The sequence below is a fragment of the Podarcis gaigeae genome (genome assembly GCF_964106915.1).
Source record: "Podarcis gaigeae genome assembly, chromosome: 4".
NCBI classification, from domain to species: Eukaryota; Metazoa; Chordata; class Lepidosauria; order Squamata; family Lacertidae; genus Podarcis; species Podarcis gaigeae.
In genome coordinates this window covers 26148317-26171092 of record NC_139677.1, presented here as the reverse complement: position 1 = coordinate 26171092, position 22776 = coordinate 26148317, and positions in this window count along the sequence as shown.

Genomic DNA, 22776 nt, shown 5'->3' with positions numbered 1-22776 from the left:
CCAGAGTGGTACAAACAGTGGTTATGTACGCTTGGACCACTGCAAGATGTTCTACCTTTGAAGGTGACTTGGAAACTAGTATTAATCCAGGATGCAGCAGCTAGACTGGTGACTGGGAGCGGCCACCGGGACCATGTAACATCAGTCCTGAAAGACCTACATTGGCTCTTGGTACATTTTCAAGCACAATTCAAAGTGTTGGTGCTCACCTTTAAAGCCCTATACAACCTCAGTCCTGTATACCTGAAGGAGCATCTCCACCCTCAGCGTTCTGCCCGGACACTAAGGTCCACCTCCGAGGGTCTTCTGGCAGTTCTCTCACTGCGAGAAGTGAAGCTACAGGGAAGCAGGCAGAGGGCCTTCTCGGTAGTGGCGCCTGCCCTGTGGAATGCCCTCCCACCAGATGTCAAGGAGAAGAACTACATGACTTTTAGAAGACACCTGAAGGCAGCCCTGTATATGGAGGTTTTTAATGTTCGACGTTTCATTATGTTTTTCTTTATGTTGGAAGTTGCCCAGAGTGGCTGGGGCTACCCAGTCAGATGTGCAAGGTATGAATAATAAAAGACTTCTTCTTCTTCTTCTTCTTCTTCTTCTTCATCTTCATCTTCATCTTCATCTTCTTCTTCAGTAGACACACCATGCCTACTGTTTTTTGCTGGCTGCGGAGGGGCATGGAAGACTGGGGTGGAGAATGGAATGTCTTGTTTTCAATATTGTAGTTAAGAGCAGAACTTGGTGAGGCAGAACTCCAGCTCCCATCAGCCCTAGCCAGCATGGCCAATGGTCAGGCATTATGTGCATTGTGGTCCACCAACATCCAGGGGTCTGCAGTTTTTCCAGCCTTGGTTTCCAGCATTTTGGATGGTGTAGCTGGCTAGCTGGAACCCTGAACCCTGGTGGAAGGTGAAACTGCACTGCGATATTTTGTTAATAATTACAACTCATTTTGTAAGGAAATATAACTCATAACAACAGCAACCCAAACCATACAAGAATAATTGTTTCCAGCCCAGAAACAATTTGTTATCCACACATCACATAAACTTGGCAGTTTCCTTTCCCCACTAGATACTGCCCTGCATATTCTTAATATTTAGGTTGGCATGCTGTGTTATTTATAGGACTAACATTTGCTTAACATACTCGACTTACCAGCAAAAGCAACAGAAAGGGACAAGAGGCAGAATTTAAGTTTTAGAAACCCCATCCAACTTTCCAAGGAAAAGGCAATATTTTTATATTAGCATTACCCTCTGTTATCACTGACAGATAACATTCCATGAACTTTCCTCTCTTCTCCATATATTTTTATTTATAGGAAGAAACTGCAGTCTGCTGATGGGAAATGGGAGGAGGGAATCAAATTACTAATTTATGCATAATACAATAAAGACACCTATAACATACCACTTACAAAAATATGTCAAAATGCATCATTATAAGTCTTTTGTCCTTCCATTAACATGTTTATTTCATTTTGTTTATTTAGTACATTTATATCCCACATTGTTCTCCTCCTTCTTCAATTAATCCCACAACTGTGGGTGCCCAGAGCTGTGGGTGCTATGCAGCATGCATGGCCCTGGCACTGAAATTTGTGGGTGCCTGGCCCCTTCATTGGGAATTTTGTGGGTGCTCAGGGTCCCACGGCTTCTATGCCCCCAAGCCTTCTACACCCTTTTTTGGCTCGACTCTATATCTATGTCAGAAAAACTTCCTCCTGGTTTCCCTCTCTGTCCTCAAAGCATCCTCCTCATTGTTGGAGGTAACACCTCCCAAATCCGTACCCTTTCTGTTCCTTAGCTTCAAACAGGGAAAGTGGCAACAAGAACAGTAGCAAGGAGCTTGGATAAGGAAGGTTTCAAACTCCCAGATGTGCTCTACAGAGAGGTAGCTATTGAGAATTTGCATTAGGCCATTAAAAGATGCCAGTTCTCAAAGGGCACAAACTGCAGCGGCGCTTATTACCATAGCTGCCAACGTTTCCCTTTTTTAAAGGGAAATTCCCTTATCCCAAATAGGATTCCTCTCAAGAAAAGGGAAAAGTTGACAGCTATGCTTATTACACCAAGAAAGGTGAAAGGAAAGAAGAGCTAGATGGCTCAGTTGGTTAGAGCAGGGGTAGGCAAACTAAGGCCCAATCGCCTTCTAAATCCAGCCCACAGGCGGTCCGGGAATCAGCATGTTTTTACATCAGTAGAATGTGTCCTTTTATTTAAAATGCATCTCTGGGTTATTTGTGGGGCATAGGAATTCGTTCATTTCCCCAAAAAAATATAGTCTGGTCCCCCACAAGGTCTGAGGGACAGTGGACCAGTCCCCTGCTGAAAAAGTTTGCTGGCGCCTGGGTTAGAGTGTGGTGCTAATGATGCTAAGGTTCTCCCTATGTGGAGAAGCTGCATATTCCTGCATTGGACTAGATGATCCTCAGGGTCTCTTCCAACTCTACAATTCTGTGATTCTATTATCTCTCTACTGCCCTATACATTTAAAGCGGTATGGCCATGGTTCCCTTTGTCCTCCCCACCCCCACCGAAAAAAAAGAATCTTGGAACTGTAGTTTCTTAAGGGTGCTGAGAGTTGTTCGGTGACCCTATTCCCCTCACTTTCCCATAGTTTCCTGGAAAGAGGAATTGGTTGTTAAGCCACTCTGGAATTGTAGCTCAGGAAATGACCCCTTTTGTTTTCAGATTTTTTGGGAGAGAAATAAATTTCATTTCATTACTGTGTCACTCTGAGAAGAGCACGAGGGATTAGCTATTATTATTTTATATAATTTTCAGATGTGGAACACAATAGATGCTATGTTTCAACAATTACTTCGCTGACCATTATCTTCACAGCAAAAAGTTGAATATTTTATATCATGGCTTGGGGTTTACTGGCGCTTAACTGTTTTCACGGAGTCCTCTACTGCTGACAAGACCGGCCAAGGCTGGTCTTTGGTTTTGCTACAACAAAACCAGCAAAGTTCCGCTGTATACATAGTTATTTCCTATTCACAAATGTCCCCTTTTTTGGACCTCAGCTAATGCCACCAGCAGAGGTTTTGACTCTGCAACACTGGCAGAAATAATAATGAAAAACGAGGATAAACAAAAAAAGAAATGAATTTCAGTATAAACCCCAATGTGAAAAACCAGCCAGCAATGCTGCTATCTCCACAGTTGTACACACCAGAATCTCTTGTACACCCTGTTTATTTTTCCAGTTTGTAATTCAAGAGTCCCTTGCCTCAGTTGCCAAGTTGCTTTCTAAAAACCACCCCTTCCCAGAATGAAGACGTAATTAATAGTGGGAGGGAGAAAGAACAGAATTGCCATAATGGAACCTGAAAACACACCAGTTATACGCATATAAATATCTTAAAGGTAAAGAGACCCCTGACCATTAGGTCCAGTCGTGGCCAACTCTAGAGTTGCAGCGCTCATCTCACTTTATTGGCTGAGGGAGCCGGCGTACAGCTTTCGGGTCATGTGGCCAGTATGACTAAGCCGCTTATGGCAAACCAGAGCAGCACACGGAAACCAGAGCAGCAAACGGAATTCATGCCAGCTTGGACAGGAACAGATTTTTTTGAACCAAGATCTATTTGCTTATTAGGTTACATTTAGATAGTGCCCAGATTGTGTGGTTACTGCTTACCCATATCACTTTGATAACAAAAAGGTGAGAACATATTGGGAGGGTGGATCACATGAGAGGTTGACGTTCTACCTTCACAAATTCCAAGGGAAGTCTAGTGATGATGTTGGAACTCTATGTGATGCTTGTCTCCTGCGTTTGAGTTTAGCTTCAGCAAATACTCATGAAAGCATTATTATGAAACACTTATGAATACTTCATGTTTTATAAATTTTTCAAAACTAGAGGGCATGAATTCCCAATATGAGCAACGTAATGTCAGAAGATTTTGGATTTTTCAAAATTTAAGGATTATCATCCCTCAAAAAAAACTGTTGGGGCAGGGAGAGAGAGACTGGGATTTCAGACATATTTTTAAAAAATCTATAAACTGTTACACATTTCAGTGATGTGGTCAAACCATCATTCATTGTTAACCACTAATAAAGAATTAAAGTATTAAAAAAAGAAAAGAAAAATGGAAGTATCTGATAATTTTGTAGAGCAAATCAGAAGCCAAAAAGCAAAGAAAAACAGTTCACAATAGCAGCATGATATTTAATCCTGTAATTAGAATTAGTAAGCAAACATAATTGTTTAAATCATGGAACATTTTTTTTTTCATTTGATGTCACAATGCTGAATTTCACATCATCCTAGATAAAGACTTTAAAGATCAGTTGCTATTCTACCACAACCATTGGAAACAGGCAATTCCATTTCTCCGCTCTTTCACTAAAACATATATTATTATACCATAAACAAAATAATTCCTCTATCCCAGTTATTCTGAGAAACCTACACTGATCCAAAATATTTGCCACCCAATTGCTACATTTTGAATAGTGACCTAATAGTTTCTGTAGTCAGTAGTTGCCTGAATACTTCTGCTTCCAAAATGTTAAAGGCTATATAGTAAATTTGCAAAGTCCCAGCAAAAAAGCAATCAATTGAAAAGAATTCATCATAAATCAAACTCTTATGTCTCTAGAGGAAAGGTTTGTATTAATTTGTAATAATCCAATAAGTGTAGCTCACATCTGTGATTTATACGACGTAGAGCATTTATCAAAAACACAAAGTAAAATCTACTCCTTAAGCAAACGTAAAAACACTCCAGACAATAGCAAATGGTATTAAACAAATGACAGCCCTGTCATGTAGCAAATGGGAATAATATGTTACCCCCACGTGCATAACACTCCTAACAGATCTCTGAAGAAGAAAAAATCAATTTCAAGTGCAGGAAGTCAGCTATAATAATATTTCCATCTTCATTCTCTTATAAGAAAATCTCAGTATTTGTCAAACTCTAGACCAAATTTAAAACCCTCATCCTAGAAACAGCATTTATTCATCTTTCATGTGGAAAAGCCTCATGAAAAGAAAATTGTGTATATGCTGATGTTGTCAATAGCCATAAGCCAGCACTGTACCACTTGGACAATTCTGGAAAACCAAAATTGGGTCCCTGTCATTTTTGAGAAGCCACAGGCCAGCCAGAACAAAAATGTACTCTTAAGACTCCAAATCAATGCGCCCAGAAGTCAATTAAAGTAAAACTAGCTGAATTTTAATTGCATGGTGCCAATGTCTTGGATCTAAATCGTCCCAAAAGCTGTTATGAGAAACTTTATGTCTAACCATACCTAGTGCAGCTAATGGAAGCTTCTCTGCAGCAATTTAGCTAAAGAAGACAGCATGGGTGAAGTTAAAGCAATTTAAATAATATAACGAGTTCTGTAGGTTGTTTTCACTAATGCACACTCTTTTATGCACATTTTACCTCAGTAGACACATTTGTGTATGCATTGCTTGGCTGGAGAACTGCATTGCAAAATTCACTGAATTGTAAGTTTGGAAGGACGGCTGTGTTTCATTTCTCACAATGTTTCTGAAAGCAAGAATTCTGTAGCTTTGTCCTTTGGATGCAAACTGAAATGAATTTATCCCTGGTTGCTACAGATGCACAGGAAGGGTTAAACACACCCCTCCCCCAGCTTAAATCAGAACTTCCGTAAGTTTCTTTAACATGTTTTAAAAACACAGCCCCGGAGATTGGATCATGGATCTCCAGATTTAAAACTGGTCCCTAGAAACAAGTCCCGCTGAATTCATTAGGGTGTATTGCCAAAGTGTGGATAAACTTGGTTGCAGCCTTAGGCAAAATTCAGCAAATTAAAACCTTTCCAAAAGTCTTGAAGCAGCTGCTTGTTCAAGGAATGCCATTGTTAAAAACATGAGTTATAGCGGATTCCTACCCATCTTGGTTTGTATAGAGAACTAAAGCAAAATATTTTCTGTGGTTGGAACCATCAGGGAACCTTCAAAATCAACCTGGGTAGGCAATATTTCTGACCTGTTTTTCAGACACTTCCCAGGTCTAAATGGAAATAATGCTTCTTGAAAGCCAGTCAAAATAAGTAAGCAATGCCTCAATTTCCTTTTAGTTAGTTTTCTATGTTTTCTCATTTCCTTCAGCTCTGACATGAGATGCCTCTGAATGTTCCTTGCTGCTTAATTCCCTTCATGGTCACATTTAACAGACTTCAACAGAATGAAAAGAACCTTTTATGTTTCTCAGCAAACTGCCACTCTGACCACATTACATAAATTAGGCATTTTCCTCCCTTTCCCCTAATTCTCTATTTTTCACTCGTGAAAATAAGCCCAATTTCAGTGTTCACTGTGTTTGTTTTTCCCTGATTTAATTTGGAGTTCTCAGCAATAAGGATGTCCTCATACTTCTTTTTAACCACAAACATATTACACAAGTTAAAATAGCTTTTATGCATTAATGCCAACCCAATATAACATAGAATAAACACATATATTTAGTCTATAACTTTCCATTAATTTTCTCTCTCTCTCTCATTTTAAGTTGTTAACCCTACTTCTTTTTGGTTGTCTTCCTGCTTCTTTGTACAGTGATACCTCAGGTTAAGTACTTAACTTGTTCCGGAGGTCCATTCTTAACCTGAAACTGTTCTTAACCTGAGGTACCACTTTAGCTAATGGAGCCTCCCGCTACCACCGCACAATTTCTGTTCTCATCCTGAAGCAAAGTTCCTAACCCAAGGTAATATTTCTAGGTGAGCGGAGTCTGTAACCTGAAGCGTCTGTAACCCGAGATACCACTGTATATGCATGTGTTGATCATTCTTCTCTCATTCTTTCCTTGCTACAACTTTTGGTACACCATTTACTCCTACTTACTGCTCTTCAAATTGCTCTTCAAACCCAACATTTCTATTCAGCCTTTGACACAACACCCTTCGTAACTTACACTACTGTGTGGCCCCATCTGCATTATGCATGTAAAGCACTATTGCCCCACTTTAAACAGTCATGTTGTTGTTGTTTAGTCGTTTAGTCGTGTCCGACTCTTCGTGACCCCATGGACCAGAGAACGCCAGGCATCCCTGTCCTCCACTGCCTCCCGCAGTTTGGTCAAACTCATGCTGGTAACCTCGAAAACACTATCCAACCATCTCGTCCTCTGTCACCCCCTTCTCCTTGTGCCCTCCATCTTTCCCAACATCAGGGTCTTTTCCAGGGAGTCTTCTCTTCTCATGAGGTGGCCAAAGTACTGGAGCCTCAGCTTCAGGATCGGTCCTGTGAGCACTCAGGGCTGAATTCCTTAAGAATGGAGAGGTTTGATCTTCTTGTAGTCCATGGGACTCTCAAGAGTCTCCTCCAGCACCAGAATTCAAAAGCATCAATTCTTCGGCGATCAGCCTTCTTTATGGTCCAGCTCTCACTTCCATACATCACTACTGGGAAAACCATAACTTTAACTATACGAACCTTTGTTGGCAAGGTGATGTCTCTACTTCTCCTTGCCAACAGTCATAGCTTCCCTCAAAGCATTATGGGAAGTGTAGTTTAAAGGTGCAGAAAATTGTTAGGTGACCCCATTCCCATTATGAAGGTTGTTTGCTTTTCCTGCTCAGTTCCTGTTTGCACTATTTGGGCCAGAAAGGTTGGAAACTTTTCATTTAAGTTTTCTCATTTGGAGCACTCAATCTCTTCCCTTTGTTTAGATTTTAATTCTCAGTCTTGCTGCATCCTTTTGTCAAGCAAAAATCCTTTTAGCTCTGTTATGCTTAGGATATATCAGGCTTCACCCCCCAGCTGTGTGGCCAATGCAGTTGATATTGCTGATTTTCCTCCATGCCAGGGACAGCAGAGAGTTGAAAAGTGTCTCTGCTGTTGAATGAGCCTTGAAGAAGCACTCAACATTTTCATCCAGGAGTGAGACGCCATCAATTTTTATAGATATTCTGCTTAAGCAATTCTCACATTGATTTCCCCCTCACTGTCCCCCAACTTCAAATGCACTTATTCTTGGCCAGCAGCAGCAGCAGCAACCCTGCACTTTCAGTTCCAAGTTCCTTTTGTTCTCACAAAGATGCCTCACTCAAGCTACCCTGTGCTTTGTGGCCTCTCTTGACTCTCACTTCCTCCTGAGAAACCATCCCTTTCCCTACTCCTGCCCAATGTCTTTCTGCGTGACTCCCCTGCTAAACTCTACCAGAAGGGTTTCATAACATTCTAATCAACGATTGTGGCCAACTGCCAATTCTTTTTTATCAGAATTGTGCTTTCTTCTTATTATTTTTATCTGAAAACCTTCACATGAGTCTTTGGTTAATCTCAGACATTTCACATAAACGTATTATTACTTCGCACATATCCACTCCCCACCTCCTTTTTCTTTTTATAGTTAATGAAGTTCTAATTATTGGCCAAGATCCAGAACTATGTTCAAAAACAATATGTCATCTGTTTTACTTTCCTTAACGTTCTTTAAAAAGGTGATATATGCACATAAGGAATACCTCAAGAAAGTCAACTGCCCTGCTTTCTTACACCTGGCCTAGAGGTGCATTATCTGTGAACAAAGCAATTCCTGCTTTCCCATCTGAGTAGCACAAAATACATGATATAGCCTTTCTTTTCCCCTGATGTGAAAAATGACATTACAGTGGTACCTCAGATTACATACGCTTCAGGTTACAGTCTCTGCTAACCCAGAAATAGTGCTTCAGGTTAAGAACTTTGCTTCAGGATGAGAACAGAAATCATGCTCCGGCGGCGCGGCAGCAGCAGGAGGCCCCATTAGCTAAAGTGGTGCTTCAGGTTAAGAAAGGTTTCAGGTTAAGTACGGATCTCTGGAACGAATTAAGTACCTAACCCGAGGTACCACTGTACCTGGAGTAAGGCATGCTGGCACTAGAATGGGCAGGAAAGCCTATGTCCAGAATGTATCAATGCTAAGTGTTTTCATTCATAAATCCTTCCCATCCCATTTCCATATTTATGTGTGGTTTACTTCTTTCATTTGGCATGAAAAAGTTTATTTACCTTTTATTTAATTACATACCCACCCACCTGCATTTATAATAATAACAATAATATTTTTTTATTTATACCTTCCCGGTTCAAAAACTGGGCTCAGGGCGGCTAACAACAAATTTAAAACACTTAATTGTAAAAGCAGCATAAAATACAGCATAAAATCATGAATAACAATAAAATTGAGAATTCAGACTTTGGCATTTGTTGGTTCATTTTCTTTGTGAAAGAACTCTATCATGAAATTCGCTTAGGTTTGAAATCTAGAAAATAATTATGTTTTGGTTCACGCGTTGATCTGCAAGGCGCAGATCAGGCCATTTCCCCAGAAATACAGTTCCTCAAACATCCATAGCTGGCGATAAAGCGAAGTATCCTACTTTCTACCCCAGAGAGAAATCCAGTACTCCATGCAAACATGAATGTACACAAGCACATGACATATTGCTTTCCTTTCCTTTTTTGAGTCAAATATGATCGTTTGCTGCAGACCTTTAATTTACAGTTCTTTGCATCAAATTAAGCTATCAGCCATTCAGATAGCATGCCCATTAGGTTTTTTTAAAAAAAACTTTTATTGATAAATGCAATACTTACAAACACAAGCCAGAACACGAAACAAACTTATTATACATAGATACATACACCTCTCAACTTAGATTACTAAAAAGAAAACAAACATACAAACTAAACGCAGAGACATAAATTTTGACTTCCCTCCACCTATATGTGGATTCCCTTGTTTCTTTTCTTCTTTGTGTTGTGTTATCAATATTATTTTTGACTATCTCATCTCATTCCCATTTCTTCTTAATTTTTTACTCTATAAGAAACTTATAGAATGAATGAAGTATGCCCATTATGTTGTGTAGCTAGAATCTTCTTGTCTTGGTCCAGCAATCTCTTGATTATATATTAATCATAATTATATAATTATATATCAATATAATTAATCTCTTGATTATATATATCCCAGCCCCATAGGCTTCCCCCTTCATTTCACTGCTCAGGAGGCTTCCTTCCACATTAAGGGAATGTCCCAAGACTTCTGCATTTTCCATAGCTTTGGACGCTAACACATACACACCACCCCCAAAAAACTAACCCATCCAGCATTTTGATTCTCTTCTGGCAATAAATGGGAGTGAAATAAATTCACAAGCTGCCAGATACTTAATTTAATTTTATAATCTCGATTTGGAACAGTCCAACAAACTCTCTTAATAACGCTCGTTTTTCACATGCTGGCATGTCTTCAGTTTCAGAGAAAACTAATGGGCAGTGGAAACAGTCGTGCCCAGATCAGATCTTAAAAGAATAATATCATTAGGGAACACAATGAAGAAATGCAAAGTTCATAAATACTGCTTACAGAATTAATGGAGAGTGCCACATTTACTTCATTAGAATAATCAATTCAACTTCTGGAAGATATTATTTCTGTTTTATGTTATGTGTTCAACATCATTTCCATTTCATTGTAATACTAAATATACACCCAGCGTAACCTGATATAAATACAGGGGAACACTCAACAGCTTCAACAGAGATGTCCCTTCATTTCAGCTAATAACAGTTGCTCTTAATTTAGTTAAGCAAACATTCCTCATTTTGTGTTCCATTTGGTATATGTAAAACAATTTGTAGGCCTAATGCCTAGTGACAATATTAAACAGATCCAACCATTAACTCGGCCAAAAATTTCAAGGACTGCGGGGAAAAGTAGGTCAGAATGCAATAGTGACATTGAACTTTTCAACTGGGAGTAATTAGGTTTTATATCCAGTGTTCAGTGACCTAGTCTAAAATGTAACAGAATAAAAAGAAGTCTTTGGCTTTATTTGTCATTACTTAGGAGATGTTTTCACCATCCTCCTTTTTTTATTGCCTACACCTTAAAAAAATCATAATTGTTAACGTGCTCAGAGCGAAAACAGCTTGCAGCTGTGTGGGACATTATGGCTGCTCAACACGTAATAAAGAATCTGTTTTGGGCGCCAACGATATCATTTGGGAGCAAGGATGCTGTCTTCCCTCTCTCTCCCCCAAATCTCATAAATTCCTAACTCAATCATTGCTACTGTCCCAGCGTTGCTTGTTGCACAGAATGTGGGAAAGTAGAAGCTGTAACTAAGGATGCTTGAGGAATTTGATCTTTGTGGAATTCCTGTAGGAAATAACCTGATTGGCATTTTTCGGACAATATCCCTAGATATTGAACCAGCTGTTGTGATGCACTTCTCCACTGTTTAAATGTACCAAAGTATGTCTTCTTCATCATCATTTTATTTATTTGTCTCTTTCTATTAAAAGGGGGTCTCTTGAGTGACTTGCAGAAATAAGGGCCATGACTCAGTACTAGAGGAAATGGTTTGTATGCAGGAAGCTCTAGATTCAATCCTTGCGATTTTCAGCTAGGACTGCTTGAAAAACATGGAGACAGTCGTAAGCTAGAGGATGCAATGGCCTGAGATCACATAAGGCTTCTTCCCATGGCCCTATATACAAATGCAGTTGATTAAACATTGATTTAAAATTGACAATAATGCAAAATGAGAACAACCCCATGCACAAGAAGCTGGTGTAAAGTTTGTCAGTGTAAGTTAAGCTGGTATGGAGTTGCACCAGATCCAAACCCCAACTGGCAGTAGGGCTGCTGCTCCTCTGCCTGAACCCAGACAGAGGGAAAACAAATCTTTAAAATAGTGCCATATTCTGGGTTGGCAGAATGGGCTCCCCAAACAAAGATAATCACCAAGATTCCAACTGTGATAGCTGCAAGAATCACTCGTGTGTATGTGTGTGTGTGTGTGTGTGTGTGTGTACCAACCTGAGATCTATGGGTATAGGGCCTTATGCAAAATGAAGAAGAAGAAGAAGAAGAAGAAGAAGAAGAAGAAGAAGAAGAAGAAGAAGATAGCCCCATTGAAACCAAGGAGACTTCCTTCTCTGTGGCATGTACAGGATAATGCTGAGAATATGCGTTCTGAGAGAAATAATGCATTTAAGTATATATTTAAGATACATTTAAATATGTGATTTGAGGGCAATTAAGCATTCATGAATGAGTGTGGGGAAAAGAATGCAGTTGCGGATAAAAGCATGCAAAAGTGATATACACTAGATACAGATCGATTTATCCATCCAGATCTATAGTCTTTGTATCAAACATTGGGATAGATAAATAAATAAATAAATAATCGCAAACGTGGCATGTGAAATGTGTTCTCTCACACAATACCCTCCAGGGTGTTTTTAAATGATTTTATTTTATTTATTTATTTTGAGAGCAGATGGCTAATCCAAAAGTCACAACAGAATGCTGTTGTGTCCTTCTAGTCGCATGGGACAAGACGTCTTTTGACTTTTCATTTTACCGCTGTCCAAAGTCCCGCTTGAAACGACTTGACCTACGCGAGACCTCAAACTCTCTGTGGGCCCCAAACTTAACTTGTCCCCTTCTTAAACCTTTTATTTACAAGCAGGTCTGGCTCAATAAACAGAGCACCATCTGCTTTTTCTTTTTTGGAAGAGAAGGAGGCTGTTGTGTCACAACAACCGGTAGCCCTTCATCTTCATCTTTCTGTAGCCCTTGCACAAGGACATGTGAAATGGTGGCAGATACAGTCAGTCATCCCTGGCTGGCTGCAGGTACAACTGTATCGCTGAGTGTGCATTTTCTCCAGCAAGGGCAGTCTGGCTCTGGGCTTGCAACTGCAGGACAGAAAGAGCACAGAGGCCAACTGTCAGCTCAGTACGAGACAAATTGAAAGACAGGAGAGGCTGGCTTGCATATTAGGTGCCTAATGAGGAAATACATGGACTCAAGGTCCCTTCTGTCTGTGATCATGCATCTGTGATCAGCCTTCCACTCATACACTTTGGTTACAAATTCAGGCAGAGGCAATCATTCTCCCCCTTATCTTCTCTGACACTGTAGGAAAGCAAAACCTAATGATGCTCGCCCAATGAGCTAGCTTAGGGTTGCAAAGGATTTCCACCATTTGAAATATGGCAACCCTGAACTAGCTGCTCTTGGTTGTATTTCCTGTTGGTTGCTCTTGTCAATGGTGCAGGCATCACAATCAAGGAATGTGAGTGGGGAATCTTCAGACATCTCTTTGTACTTCATAATTTATTCATTTCTTATTACTATTTTGCAGCCTGAAACAGGAACAAAAAAAAAAGAAGGTTTATCATGTTCTTGGTACACCAGCATATAGGGCTGAGCCCATTAAACAATGTGGGGAAAATGTGGAGAAAATATTTCTGTCCCACAGTTCCTGGGGGTTATTTTCTGGGCCTTCACATCTGTTAATGTGTCACAAATTATGCAGGTTTACTCTGCTTATAGGTTTCCCTATTGAAGCTGCCCTGGGAATATTGATTGATGGACAGCTATATAAATAGTCATCAATAATAATAAAGCTCTTTCTCAAGTTCCTGGCTCCTCAATAGCCCTCCATTCCACCTGAAGGCAGGTTTTCCCATGCCTTCTTTTTATATTAATATTTATATTTATATTCTACGGCCTTTAACATGTGTTCGTGGGAGGAAGGGTTATGGTTTCGTTTCGTTTTTGTTTTAACTATTTATTTTGTGCTTTTATCCTGGATTTTTTTCTTATGAACCTCCCTAAGATCTTCAGATGGACAGTGTATTCATTCAACAAATTGTTGTTGTTGTTGTTAATCCACCCAATTTTATATCCAACTTGAACAAACGTTGCAGTGGCACTAGGATGTTTTCTGTTGCTGTGGTTATACCCAAACTGCTGGTCCTCCCAAGGGAAGGGAATTCTGTTCACTATTCCAGTTCCTCATTACTTGAGAATGAGGCAGCAGGGGCACAAGAACTGGCAAGATGCTTCCATGCCTTTATTGGATTTATTTATGCATTTATGTGTATACCGCTAAGTGCCCAAGTAGACTTCTAAGCAGTTAATTAAGCATTTTAAGAAATTACATTATTAAAATATAACCATCCGCAATTAATATCACCAGCTACTGTTTCCACGTTTACTAAATCGACGTATCGTTAAATTAGAGAATGCCTATTTAAGGCTGTCTTTATTCAGGTTCTCCCAGGAAAAAGTCACTATTTAATGCAATTGTGTTAGGGACTTCCACACACTTCAGAATGGCCCCCCAATATAGCCTTCCAGAAAGAAGCAGGAAACCTGATAAAAACGGTGGTTAAAATAAAAGACGATGGACACCATTTTGTAAAAACAAGCCCTCCTGTTGATATCTCATGTTTCACTGTTTCATTCCGGCACAAATAGTTATTTCTGATAAAAACATACAAGTGGGGCCTTGCTGTAGGAAAATATTGCAGGAAATAGTGTTCTAGTTCAAGATTCCAGGTAACCAGGCAGGTCTTCCTCTTGGAAGCTCCATTCATTTCTTCCTCAGTCCTCATTTGGACATAGGTGACATTAGCACCAAACATTTAAAATGTAAGGCTTCCCCCAAAGAATCCTGGAAATTGTAGTTTACCCCTCCAGGAGCAAGAGTTCCCAGCACCCTTAACAAACTACAGTTCCCAGGATGCTTTGGGGGAAGCTATGTGCTTTAAAAGGTTTAGAAGCATACCTTCCATCTTGTACCAGAGGAAAACTGGGGTGCAAGTCTTTCAGGGCTATTTTGTTATTATAGGTGTTTTTATTATTTTGTTACTATTGTTTTATAGATTATGAATGCTGTAGTAATTTGTGAATCCTATAATATGACTTTGGCTGTAATTTAGCAGTTTAGTTTTTTAAAAAAAGTTATTTTGTTAATAGTGTCCTACAAATTGCAATTGTTTTACTGATGATTTGTTAATTATTTAATTATTCCATATGATTTGCGTTGCATTTGTGATGGGCTATTTTGTCATTGTTATTGGGTTTTTTGTAAGCTGCTTTGCGATTAATGTGAATGAAATAAAATAGAAATAAAATAAATGAAATAAAATAAAATACATTAAATCATATTAGGAAGAGTGCAAAAGTCATGGATGTGCCTTCACAAATTATTGTGTGGGTGTGTGCGCGCGCGCACACACACACACTAAGAAACACTTGTGATGCATGCTGAATCAGAGGCTATACTGCATTTCTATTTTATATCCTCAAATATATAAAAGCTGTGCACCCAAACCTTGAGAGATATGTCTAGATGTTTTTGTCAGCTGTGATAAATGTGAACCTGTTAATGCGAGTCATTTCTGAACATAGCTTTGTGTTTAACAAAACAGCTCTCAAAAAGCTGATTTGTCCAGGCCCAATGACGTTCATTTTTTAAAAAGAATGTTTTTGTGTATAAGCCACTCTTATCAGATGTGGGTGAAATGAACAATATGCAGGTCCAGACAAACTAACCCCCACGTGCCTGCTGAGGAGGAAGTAGACAGCCACTGGCATGCAGTGAACTTTATTTGCCCTGAAATAAAAAAAGAAAAAGGGAAAGCTCACACACACACAAGCACAATGTGGATTTTTATCATCTAACTATATACTGAAATCGGTCAACCATCCACCAGCAGTGGAACAAAAGATTTAAAAATACAAAGTATTGCTTTCATAAAATGATTAATTGGCTTGACCCCTGATGCCTCATAGGTGCCGTGAAGGAACACAATACAGTACTATCAGCACCGAGTGAAAACGCAGAAAGGAGTGTGAACAAAATAGAAAGTGGGCGGGGGGGGGGGAGAGGAATGGTCCCAGTTTCACACATTTGTGGAATTCGGCAAGGAAAAAGAAATAGCTACCCCCCACCAATATCACCTGTCACAGAACATTTGTGTCAGCGTTAATGGATGCCACATTGCTGACACTGCAGAGCTAAGGTGTGTGTTATCCCAGGGATTCCACGATCCCAAATAACTTGGTGCATAAATTCGCCCTGAGAGTTTGCAGTTGCTTCTTCCGGCTGAACTTTCTAAATTCATAATTAAGATGCTCCACACTTCAAATCAGCATGAGTTTGACCAAACTGCAGGAAGCAGTGGAAGACAGGAGTGCCTGGCGTGCTCTGGTCCATGGGGTCATGAAGAGTTGGACACGACTACATGACTAAACAACAACACTTCAAATCAAAAGAGAAGGGACGAAAGAAGCAAATGGACATATTAACCCTGTGTGGGGCTCTTTCCACTCCTGAGCTCCTGTTTGCATCACAGATCGTGGAGTTGGAAGGGATCCTGGGGGTCATCTAGTCCAATCCTTGGCTTAACACAAGCTCTGCAAGGCAAGAGTAGAGAGCCCACAATCTCCTGAACACAGCCTGATCTATGGCCAAACATGTACAAGTGTTGAAAACAAAGGAAGGAAAAGTGTAATGACAGATATTGCTCAATTTCGGATTTAAATTCAGGTTGTCTTTCAAAAACAACAACACACCAGGCCATCCTTTTCATCTGTTATAAATATCTCAAACTCTGTTAGGTCCAGAGGTTGCATCTCTAATTAAAGACCATCTTTATACAAGGCCTTTGTTGTGCTGTTTATGGCTCCTACTAGAAACCTTTTTTGGTTTGTTTAGGCAAGCCTATACAGACATGCAATCTCATCACTCATATTTGGTCTTAAAATACAGTGGTACCTCCGGTTAAGTACTTAATTCATTCTGGAGGTTCGTACTTAACCTGAAACTGTTCTTAACCTGAAGACCACTTTAGCTAATGGGGCCTCCTGCTGCCGCCGCGCAACCACTGCACGATTTCTGTTCTCATCCTGAAGCAAAGTTCTTAACCTGAAGCACTATTTCTGGGTTAGCGGAGTCTGTAACCTGAAGTGTATGTAACCTGAAGCGTATGTAACCCGAGGTACCACTGTATGTTCATTTTATCTATATTCTGATCATTTCCTTAAACGCCTGTTATCGTTGCTATTCTAGTGAATATTTCGTATCGTTCCATGTTCATGGTTTGATGTAAATCGCGTGGAGATTTTCATTTCGATGAAGTGGTATATAAAACCTGCTAAATAAATAAAAATGATATGTTGCAGCAAAAATCCAAGAATGGGCGTATAACTGCTGCAAGGGATTGGAGGGAGGAAGAAGCCACATTCATAAAAGATCCGCTTGTGGGAGAAAAAATAATAATGATGACAAAAATGCAGATGCTTGGTGCTTAGAGGATTAAGGAGAAATGTAACAATCCCAGACCTTTAAACACATAATAGCCATGTCTACTAAAAACTCAATCATATCAGATTGCAATGTCTGTTGACTAGATGAGAATTTTCTACTCTGCTGAACCAGAGCTTTACACTTTCATTAGCTCACATTCTCTGCCATGACACTCGTGCCCTCTCATCAGATCGAAAGCTGAGCTGAGTGGTGCCGACAGGAAGAGGCAGATAAAAGGAAACTGATTAAAGTGCGAAAGGTTTGCCTTGTGGATAAACACAGCATGCGGCTCTGCTGACCGCCAATTTCTCTTCTCCTGGGACAAAGGGGATGGGAGGGTCTTTTGTGTCCCAACGGAGGCAGGGATAGCGTAAGGGCGTCACCGGGTTTTGCTTGCCCGAAATGTTCCGCTTTATTGCTGAAACGCCATTCTATTGGAACTATTCAGAAAAACTGTGCAAAGTGGGAGTGAAAATTATGAACGTAAAGTTCACATCGTTCTTCCTCTCCCCACTCAGGAACTACATAGAATTTGCTCTAAGCAGAAAACAAGTAAAATTGGAACAGGAATCATCTGTTTTGCTAGTGAAAGGTTTTTTTTTCCCCTTATGAATCAGGCTCTTGCCAGCACTTGTATGATGGGGGAGGGGTAAAATTATTGGAAGATCTAGAATTTCAGTGCAGAACTGGAGAGAGACAGGGAAGGACAAAGCATCTTATGGTTTTGTTGTTGTTGTTCTCATAAGGTGGACTGCAGTTTGCGATTCAGATTTTGCCAGGTTTTTGCCTTGCTGCAATATATGGGATTGAGAGGACAGATTTGGAAGTGGGAGTTTTGCTGGCAGAGTGGAGCTCAGAAGGGAACAGGGGTTGCTCAAAAGGGAACTCAAAGACTGTGCCAATTGCACCCCTCACAGACTGCATGCAAGGGCAGGATTATGGCCTTTGTCAACACACAGATTCATAGAATGAGGTTTTTTAATGGTGTTGATTGCATACATAATATCAATCCCCTTGGCTGTTTCCCCCACGATCATGTTCTTCATACGAAAAGCCACACTCCTATGAAAATACGTTACATGAAATATAACATGCATGCTCCACCACACCAATATTAGATTGTATTCTTTATTTAAAACTCCAGCTGAAGTATTATTTCAAACCCAAGGAGTCCTAAACGCTGCAAAATCAGCCATTACCCCACTGAATTGCTGGAGTTACCCCCAATAACGGCACAGGAAATGATTTTATTCTATCGTTTCTGTTCTTTCTTCCTTCTTTTGTAATTCTCTGTTGGATCAATTAAAAGTCTCTTTGATATACTTATGCCACGAATGAGTAAATAATAAGTGGAATGCTTTTGAGATTCTCGGGAGTCACTATTTTTCCTGCAATCAACTGATTTTTGAAGTAAATCAAATTTACAAGATTCGTGGGCAGGGGTGCGGTTGCTCAGAATTAGCCCTGTTTTGTTTTAGACAATTTCAACCGACAGTCGTATCTGCTCTTCCTCAGAGATTGAACTTTTTACCTTTTAATCATTCAGATGTCTGCCTGGATTACAGCACATCAGAACGACACTGCTCCAGTTTTCAAGCTGAAATTTGAAGGGGACAAGCTCGATTATCCTCTGCTCTTTGTATTTCTGACCCTCTGAATGTATTTGTTTGCCTCTTTGCTGTGTTAATCTTTGGGTATGATGGAGTGTGACAGTGACAGAAATGGCTGAAAAATGAAGTACAAACTAGGACACAATTCAAGACAAAGCAGGGAGATTCGACGGAGGGAGAATGCTAAGGAGATTTACAAGTGTTGGTAATGCATGTACTTCCATTTTCTCCTTGGGTTTCAATCTCATACCACTTTTTTTTCCTCCCCAGAGTTCACCATAAATCTGTGACCCATCAAATTACATATTTTGCAGGAGTGCAGCCATCTTGAAAATATCGTAGCCCAGAGGTGTCAATAAAACTGAATGCGAGTTGATACATTTATACTTGTGTGGCTCCACCCTTACCCTGTAGAAACCTTCTGAAGGCACATCAGTTTTAAAAGGATGAACGAAGTTCGAAGAAGAAACCATTTAACTGTCCCACATGCTCTATGTATGTACAACTTAATATTGATTTAATTACATTTATCTCACACCCTCCTTTCCAAAGGAGCCCAGGGAGACAAACACACCAATGGTTTTTTAAAATTAATTTTTTTTAAAAAAAAAAACCCGTTTCAATACAGGAGCCCGCTGAAAAAATATTTCTACTGAAAAGGCTTGCCGGAAGGGAAATGTCTTCACTTGGCACTGAAAAAGCAGCAAAGATTTTGATTGTTGCTATTAATATTTTATTAGAAGAATTTCATTGATAAAAAGATAAGAGTGGCCGAAAAAGAAAGAAAAAAGTGAGTGAGAATGAAAAGGAGGGGGGAAAATGCTCAGCTACATTGCCAGTCTAGAAATGTGTATAATCTTATTAGCCTAATGCACACATAGTTATCAATAACCTAATATACTCCGTGTAAACTCATTCCAAATATTGTTGTACAGGGTGATTCATAATGAGTATACTTCATTATGAATCGCCCTGTATTTATTCAAAGAAAGTCTGTGTCTATAAGCTTTTCACTCATATGTCGCCAATATTGTCATGTTGTTGAGCCATTGATTAAGGAGAATTGGATCTCTATTCTTCCCATTCATCAGTCTCAGTCTCTCAGCCACTAGGGCTACAGAGATGGTGCCTGTCTAGTATCTAATGGGAGGGCATTCCAAGAGGCAGGTGCCATATCACTAAAGGCTGAATTCCTGTGTTGTACAGAGCAGATATCCTGATAAGAAGGTGTTCATAGGAGTCCCTCACCTGCAGAGAAGAGTGATAGTTTGGGTGGAATGGTCGTTCCTTGATCTTGCCTGTGTTGCACGGGAACCATGGCTGAAGGAGTGACCATATGCCAAACTCTGCTTCTTAATACGACCTGTCACTTTTCACTTACACATTCCTCACATGTATTGCTTTGGTGCTTCCCATGCTTCTGCGCTGTCACTCGCAATCACACAGACGGAAGTATGAATTTTGACAGGGTGAACCAAACCTAAAACCACTTGACTTAAACCTTCACTTGCATCATGCTCCAGTTCATAGCCACGTACCTGTTTGCCGTTTTGACACGGTAGCTTTCAAAAAAGAAAGAACGAAAAGAAATGCTGATGTATAAAAAAAAGATTTAAAAAGATTATTTTAATCCACTTTGTTTTTTGTTTTGTTTTTAAAGAAGCAAACTTAGCTTAGAGACTGAAGATGACTGCTTGCCGAGAATACACATGTAGCAAAAAAAAAAAAAATGTGGGAGGGGAGGGAGGTAAAACATCATTAAAAAAGAAAAAGCACCTTTAATCTCAAATTTAAATTGTGGCTGGAATGCAACGACTTAGCCTTGAGGCGTCTGTGATTTCTAAAGCAACAAATTCAGCATTTAATTAACTCTGAAGCCCTCCTCTAAATGGAGCTTACATGTCTGTGTAAAGTTCAAACAGGCAGCCTGAAATGAGGGAAGAGAAAGAGCTTGGAGGTGCTTCTGTCCTAGAGGAGCATCTCAGTCCTATTGGGAGGCAGCCGGGCCTCGCCACATGGCTGCATGTGCTAAATTAAGAAGTGGGGAAGTTCATCCAAAGTGCACAGATTATAATTCTGAATAGGCCTAAAAATGACTCTGAGGCATGAATGAGCCTGTCAGTTTTTCTCTGCCTCTTCAGCAAATGATGGATTCACTCTGTGCCCAAGCTCTAACCTGGGAGATCTGCCTGGCTTCGGTTATTCTTCATTCTCAGTCATGCTGAAATGGAGGCTGTAGTTAAACAAATCTGCTTTTATGGAGCAAAGCAGGGTGAAATGGAGCTGATTAGTCCCTGACACGTTGAATTAGGCTGCGGTGCAACGCAATGTGGATGATGACTCTATTTTGTTCGTGGGTTGTTCCTTGGCCAATTCTCTTCTCTCGAGTCACACATATAAACCTGTTTTTCCCCCTCTTTCTGATTTAGGAGGCCACGGGGTAATTAATTTACTATGTATAACTGATGCCACATCATAATACCACTGAAAAGGTGAAAAGAGTGTGAAGAGATGTATCTCTTTCCGCATCTCTTTACAAAAAAAAAAAAAAAAGACCAGGTCGTGATAGAACAATGACATATTTTTTTGTTCCGCTGCTGTTGATAATGCATTTCTACTCTGCCTTAAAATAAAGGCAGATTAAAATCAAAAACGGCAAAAGCAATGCAGCGATGGAACAGATAAAAAACAAGCATAAGCTAAAAAATACAGTGGTACCTCAGGTTAAGAACTTAATTCGTTCTGGAGGTCCGTTCTTAACCTGAAACGGTTCTTAACTTTATATAATGGGGCCTCCCACTGCTGCTGCTGCACAATTTTTGTTCTCATCCTGAAACAAAGTTCTTAACCCGAGGTAGCGGAGTCTGTAACCTGAAGCCTCTGTAACCAAAAGCATCTGTAACCTGAGGTACCAAAGAATTGGGACTGGCAATAATAACAACAAAAAGCTTGGTGGGATATTTTAAAGAACAATTGTTATTGTTATTGTTAAGGTTATTGCTACTACTATTTTAGAAAGCTTGACATTTAGGATAAATATCTAGTGAGACAAAAACAGAAGGATGAAGGCACAGGGGAGAGAAGACTAGAAGATTTTAAAGATAAAAAATGATTCACAGTGCACTTATTATATTGATTTTATACAAATTAGCCATTAATAGCTGTGTGTGTATGTGTGTGTGTTTGTTTGTGTGTGTGCGCGCGCAAGACTATCTGAAGTGCTAATTAGCCCAAGAGAAACAGAACAACAAGGATACCCCTCCAGATTTTGGCATACTTAATGGTTAGGATTGGGATTTTATTTTTTTAAAGGTGTGTTACACTGTCTCTCAACCATAAACACCTACAGAGGGAAATGGGATAGTTGTGATTTACAACTGTCCATATTCTAAATTAAACTTTTGAAGGCTGAATGAGAAAATGCATTTGAACTGTATGGGTAGGCTTAATTTATATGTTACTAGCAAACTCATACCTGCCATTGCTCAGGAATTCCAACAAACAAACAAACATGCACTTTTGAAAGGTTCAGTCCACTCTCTTGGTTCAAAAACTCTGCTCCATGATCCCATGAGCCATCATGAAAGATTTGGCTAAGAGGTATCCAAACGCACAGCAAACAAACGCTTTCCCAAAATATTACAGTAGATTTTTGAGGGTGGGGACATTTAAGTGTTGCCGCCACCACCCTGCTGTGATGGAGGGAAGCTCCTTTGCACATCACCAAAAAAAAAAAAGGATTTTCGTATGGTGAGCAAGAACCCAGGAGTGAGCCAATGGAAAATAATGGAGGCAAAACTATGTCACTGTTAAGAGCAAGCAGAAAAGGGAGAAAATGGGACTTGAGGGGGTTACAGTGCTACCTTGGGTTACAGACGCTTCAGGTTACAGACTCTGCAAACCCAGAAATAATACCTCGGGTTAAGAACTTTGCCTCAGGATGAGAACAAAAATCGTGCAACAGTGGCGCGGCAGCAGCGGGAGGCCCCATTAGCTAAAGTGGTGCTTCAGGTTAAGAACAGTTTCAGGTTAAGAACGGACCTCCAGAACGAATTAAGTTC